Source organism: Apium graveolens, chromosome 10 (genome assembly GCF_009905375.1).
Source record: "Apium graveolens cultivar Ventura chromosome 10, ASM990537v1, whole genome shotgun sequence".
Lineage (NCBI taxonomy): Eukaryota > Viridiplantae > Streptophyta > Magnoliopsida > Apiales > Apiaceae > Apium > Apium graveolens.
The window spans coordinates 33633656-33639676 of NC_133656.1; the positions used below are offsets into that span (position 1 = coordinate 33633656).

The 6021-nt window shown below is 31.9% G+C and overlaps 1 non-coding gene across 1 annotated transcript; it reads right to left on the bottom strand.

The window, feature by feature from the left end:
* Positions 1-5712: 5712 nt before the first annotated feature.
* LOC141694544 (small nucleolar RNA R71) lies at positions 5713-5819 on the bottom strand. Its single transcript, XR_012563838.1, has one exon. It is a non-coding gene; the product is annotated as a small nucleolar RNA R71 (small nucleolar RNA).
* Between the last annotated feature and the right edge of the window lie 202 nt (positions 5820-6021).

Below are 6021 nucleotides of genomic sequence, written 5' to 3' on the forward strand. Positions count from 1 at the left end.
CCCGATATATAGTTGGGTTGAAAAAATGTCAACCCGATTTAATTGGGTTGGATATGGTTTTCGATAATTTTAAACCAATCCAACCCAACCCGATTAAAATATATATGTACATGCTAATAAGTTAATCCAAAATTATGTTTAGGCCATTTACATAGATCCATATATCTCTAACTCTAAATGTAACTTATAACCTCCGTGTTCATAGTTCATTTCGTAACAACAATAGATGTTTGATTAGTGTTATATTTTTTTGCATTTATGATTCATTCCGATATTTAAAGCGTAAACAATATTATTAGTATTTTTGATGTCGAAAATTAGATGCTTAAGACTATTCAATATGAAGGATTGTAATATTGTTTTGAACTATTTTCAAGTGTTTTAAACTTTGAAACCTTATGTTTTATTATAATTTTTTATATTAATTTTGTATATTTAATAAACCGATCAAACTGATCCAAACCGAACCAAACCGAAGTATACAAATTGGTTTGGGTTACAAATTTAAACGGTTTGGGTTGGTTTGAAATTTTGAAAACCCGAACTAATTGAGTTGGGTTGCAAATTCTCCCAACCCGTACAATCCGATCCGTGTACACCCCTAATATGAACAATATTGGCTGCCAGAGTTCAGCCAACAAGTTGAAACAATGTACCAGTAATTGTGCGAATAACACAAACATGCTGTGCCTTTGTAGTTAAAAAATATGAAATTATAAATGGTCTCGGTTTTTTCGTAAAGAAAAACCATAACACTTTTTGTCTTTAAGAAATTAAAGCAAACAAGCCTGCATAAAAGGTTGTTCCGGCCTTCCTGGCTAGCTAGCCTAAAAAGAATGATGCATGTACTTTTGTGCTGCACATGAGGGATTTCGACCAGCCCGGGGCACCGCCCTTCGTGCTTTTGAGGACTTAATTGTCCCTCGCCAATAAAAATTTTGTACGTTATATTCTATCCTTATTATGCATGTACCCGGGCATATTTGTTTCATGGGATTAAATAGGGGTAAAGTTATAATCCTTTAAATTTTTCAATTTGTTTTGTAAAATATTAGTGAAGAGTTATTCAAAAATTATAATCATTTAAATTTTCTTATCTCATGTTTGTTTTGTTGATAGAGGATAAAACTATAATCTCTTCTAATATTTGGTGGAACGAGGTATTATTTTATCCACTCACAAGTTATTTTTTAAAGAATTATAATCCACTCATTGTTATCTCATGTGAAACAAATATATGATTGAAAAATTTAAAGGACTATATTACAATCACAAAGACTATCTCTTAAAACAAATATATGATAAAATTTTAAAGGATTATAGTTCAATCCTACGCTTAATCTTTCCAAACAAACATATGATAGAATTATTTTATCCACATGCCTAATTTTAATGGATTAGTTATCGCCAAATTATTATTCCGGGATTATAATCCCATGAAATAAAATAGGAGATTGTATCTATATCTTTGGAAGTATGGTTTATTTACTATCAATTTGAGAAGAAGAGTTAAATTTTTAAATAAACTGATCAGAGGATGTTGAATTTAAAATAAAAAGTATTTTATAACTAACTATCAGTATGTTTTTTTTCTCTAAATTGAATAAAATATTCTACTTTTTCATATAATTTAAATAAAAAATAAGTAATCATCCTAAACTAAATAAAATATCAATACAAAATTTGTAATTAATTTTTCAATTTCTGGATATATTTGTTGGACAAATTATTTTACCTATCAATAAATTAAACATTATTTTGTGAGTTTCGTGTGACCTGTAAATCATCAAAATATGGTTTATAAAACTCAAGATAAAGCAAAATTAAAAATAAACGGAACTCAATTAACTGATTAATCGACCGATTAATCGGAGGTCAAACTTTTCCCGTCTCGATTAATCGGAAATGGGGTCAAAGTGCCCGCAAAGGTTGGCTTAGTTGATTAAAGAGGAAATAATTATCCTCTTGGTTAAAGGTTCGAATCTCACGGGAGAAGAATTTTTTATTATGCCTCCTGAAACAGAGCATGTCGCTTAAATGCGGTTTACCTTGGTTCACGTAGTTTGCAGGCTATTACGTGAGCCCGTGGGATTTACCCGATGCGCACGCGAAGGGTTGCGGTTGCGGGTTCGCTACGATAAAAAAAATCAGGTCAAAGTACTTTTTTTTTAAAAAAAGGTCAAAAGTCGGTTGTTTCGGTCAAAAATCGATCAATTTGGGTCAAAAAAGGTCAATTCGGTCAAAGTTAATATTTCATAATAATATATTAACTTATATTGACTATCATATGCCCAAAAACCTAGTACATTTATTCAAATCTCAAATAATTGAATAAATATCTTTAATTAAATTATTTTTATTTCTCCCAAAGTTTTGATCGATCGATTCATTCTTTTCACAATCTCGTGTAATTTATTTGGTATATAACAATTTTTCCAAATCACGAATTCATATAAAATTTATATATAATAGGTACTAATTTTCTAATTAATAAGCAGTGAGTATTAATTATTATATATAAACCATTATAATATATATATATATATATATACTACTTTAATATCAAATATGAACTAGTGATATGTGGTATTATTTTTGTATATCTTATAAAAAATTAATGAAATATAAATAAAATTACATTTATTATTTGATCAATTAAATTATTTCCGATGAATCAATTCGATTCATCATTGTTTATTAGATTAATAACTAAAATGTATTTCCATCGAACAATGCCGATTTCTAAATTTTAGAACATTGTTTCAAATTAATAAAGATTTTTTAAATTAAAATTAAAACATGCTTGCACTGCTCAAATGCTTATCACCTGCTTAAAAATTATGTTTTTCAATTACACCTACTTCAAAAATAACTCAACTTAAACAAAACATGCCCCAACATAAATTACTGAAAGATTAAATTTTTTCCACTTACCATTGTAAAGTAAAAAGATTTAAATGACCGAGCTTCACATTTTAATTTAAGTTAGGCATTTTAATTCATAAAAAATTACAAATGTAACACTAATTCTTGTTAGAAATTTCATTTTTTAGCCTACAAAAATACATTTAAAAGTATCGAAGATACATTAGTCATTAACAGATATAAGTTTTATCAAAATAAACCACGAACCAAATGACAATACACTATTAAGAGGATACCGTTGTTCTTGATTGGGTGAGGCACGTGTAAATAGGACATCGTGCCCTTCTCGTGCAAGATTTTTTATGGCAACTCCTTAGCAGTACAATACCCAATTTCGAGTTTCCTTTACCGCACAGGAACAGTCAAAAATTTCAACAAAGATTTCTCAACGCTCCAAATAACACGCACAAAAACTATGTAATTGTATAACACTTCATCAATATGTATATGTAGGTGGACATACACACACACACATATATACAGACTCTTATAAATAAATATGTGTAAGAAGAGGGTAGTATCTAAACTGATATAGATTAATAGAGCGATGGGCACCAGATGTTTGAATGGAAAACAGAGGTTTTAGACAGGTATTTTAATGTCCGTATATTTCTTGTCTATGTTGTGTCCTATACAGATAATCAAAATATAAGGCAAACAAATAGTTATTAGACCATTAAGAGATAATAAATTAAATTTAATTCAACGGAAAGTAACGTACTTAGCAACGAGTGAAAACAATGAGAGGAAAAATGAAGATATTTTATGGACGATTAATGGAAAAAGATTTTAATAGATTTTTTTTTAATTTAAAGATATTAGATTTTGATAAATATCCAACAATCCCCCACAAAAAAAAAAAATTTACAATATCTAAATTAGTATAGAAAATACAAATATGGACCTTAGTTATTATATATTTAGTATGGGTAGCTTCCGGCTTCGAAGCCTCATGTGACGGCCTCAACCCCGGGGTCAGTGTTGAGTGGCATTTATGACATATTATTACGCTTCGTAAAACTTTGAATTGGTGTATTTGTATTCGAGTTGTTGGTGTTTTAATGTATTTTCTAGTGTTTTTGCATTTTCAGGCATTCTCCAGGTAATCAAGTGAATTAGCATGGTTTTAGTGCTAATTAGGTGTTGGAATAAAAACTCGTGGAAAACCAACTCTAATCAGCAAGGAAAAGAAGAAGTCAGAATTTTATACAGGGAGTCAGTGCGCCCACGCTGTAATTGCGCACGGTCGCGCCCAAAGATCAGAAGCTCAGCACGCCCACGCTGGTCAAGCACGGGGCCGCGTCAGGTAGAGAAAAGAAATTTTGTTTCTATTCTGATTTTGATCCAGAAGACTTCTACTCTGCATGGGGCAGCTATATATACATAAATAAGCTCATTTTTTATAAGGAGAGACGTACAAAAGCTATGAAAAATGAGTAAAGAAGACCGGAGAGCATAATTAAACCAAGGCGAAGAAGATCTAGTTTATTCTTGTGATTCTTTTATTTAGTTATAATGTTGGATGCTAGTTTTCTTATTCTTGAACCTTTGTTTGTGTTTCGTACTTGATTTATTTAAGTATAAATACTAAGTTTATTATACCATGCTTTCATCGGAACCCAAGTTGATGATGAGTCTAATTATGGGTTGGTCGTTATCGTGGGGTTCTAGCGGATTTATTTATGGATATCTTTAGTTAAATTTGTTTCGATACCCTAGTGTGTGGTGATTGTATGATAACCTAGTATTGGTTGTTCTTATTCGTCTTATGAGCGTCGCGAACTTATAAGATAGTGTGTTAATTCTTAATGAAGTGAAAGTGAATTTAAGGATTTAGAACTTGCCATGCTAGCATAGGTTCATGTCTTATTGTTAAACATGATTCGTACGTAATTTTAATCATTTTACTTGCCCTATATAATTATTTTAGATAACTTGTGCATTAAACCGTTATGTTGTCAAATTCTATAGACATATAGGGTCTCAATATATTTGATGTCTATTCAGCTTCTATCTCTATTGTGGATGTCTGGTAGTATGGTATTCGTACAACGAAAGTTGGCGTATATTAGTTTTGTGTTATCTGATTAGTGTCATCGCCATTACATGGTAAGGTTAAGAACGAAAATGCTATTGAATGAAGTACTTAATGAACTTAGAATCCCATATTTGTGTTATATATTATTCAACTCTCTTTACTCTCTTTAGTTAATGTTCTTTAGTACAATTTTCTTTAGTTAATCATAGTATAATCAAAACTCAATTGTTATTCGTCTTAGCATTGAATAATAGCCATATCATTGTTGCATAAGTGCATAAATCACCAATTTAATCTAAAACAGTCCTTGTGGGAATGAACTAGAAACAATTATATATTACTTGCGAACGCGTATACTTGCGTGAATTTTAACGCGTGTTTAGCGACTAACAAGTTTTTGGCGCCGCTGCCGGGGACTGCAGTGTTAACTTTTAGTTTATGTGTTTGTCATCAGTGATCGTTAAAGTTCATTGACTCGGACATTGTTACTTACCTACTCTTTTTCTTTGTCGTGTTTAAGGTACTCTAGCGAGGGTGTATGCATACGCGTTCGCAGGCTCGTAAGAGGACTCTGGATCAAGCCGGGGAAGAAGCTGTAATTATTCGAAGGGAAGTTCTTGACTCTTCCCATTATCTCCGAGGATAAATCAAAGTGCTGGTTACATACTCTACCACCAGGGTCTATCACCATATGGGAGGATCTTGCTCAAAAGTTTCGCACTAAATTCTTCCCTATGGCGAAGACTGCTGCAATCAGGAATGCTCTTACATAGTTTGCTCAGCAAACTGGAGAATCTCTGTGTGAGGCTTGGGATCGATATAAGGAGATGCTAAGGAAGTGCCCACACCATGGCATGCCTCATTGGATGATTATAAACTGTTTCTACAATGGTATGGGCACTCAGTCTAGACCTATGCTCGATGCAGCATCAGGAGGAGCCCTGTGGGCTAAGAGCTACAATGAAGCTCATGAACTGATCGAACTGATGGCTAATAATGAATACAAGAATCCTTCTCAAAGGTTAACTCAGGGCAAGGTAGCAGGAATTCTGGAGTTA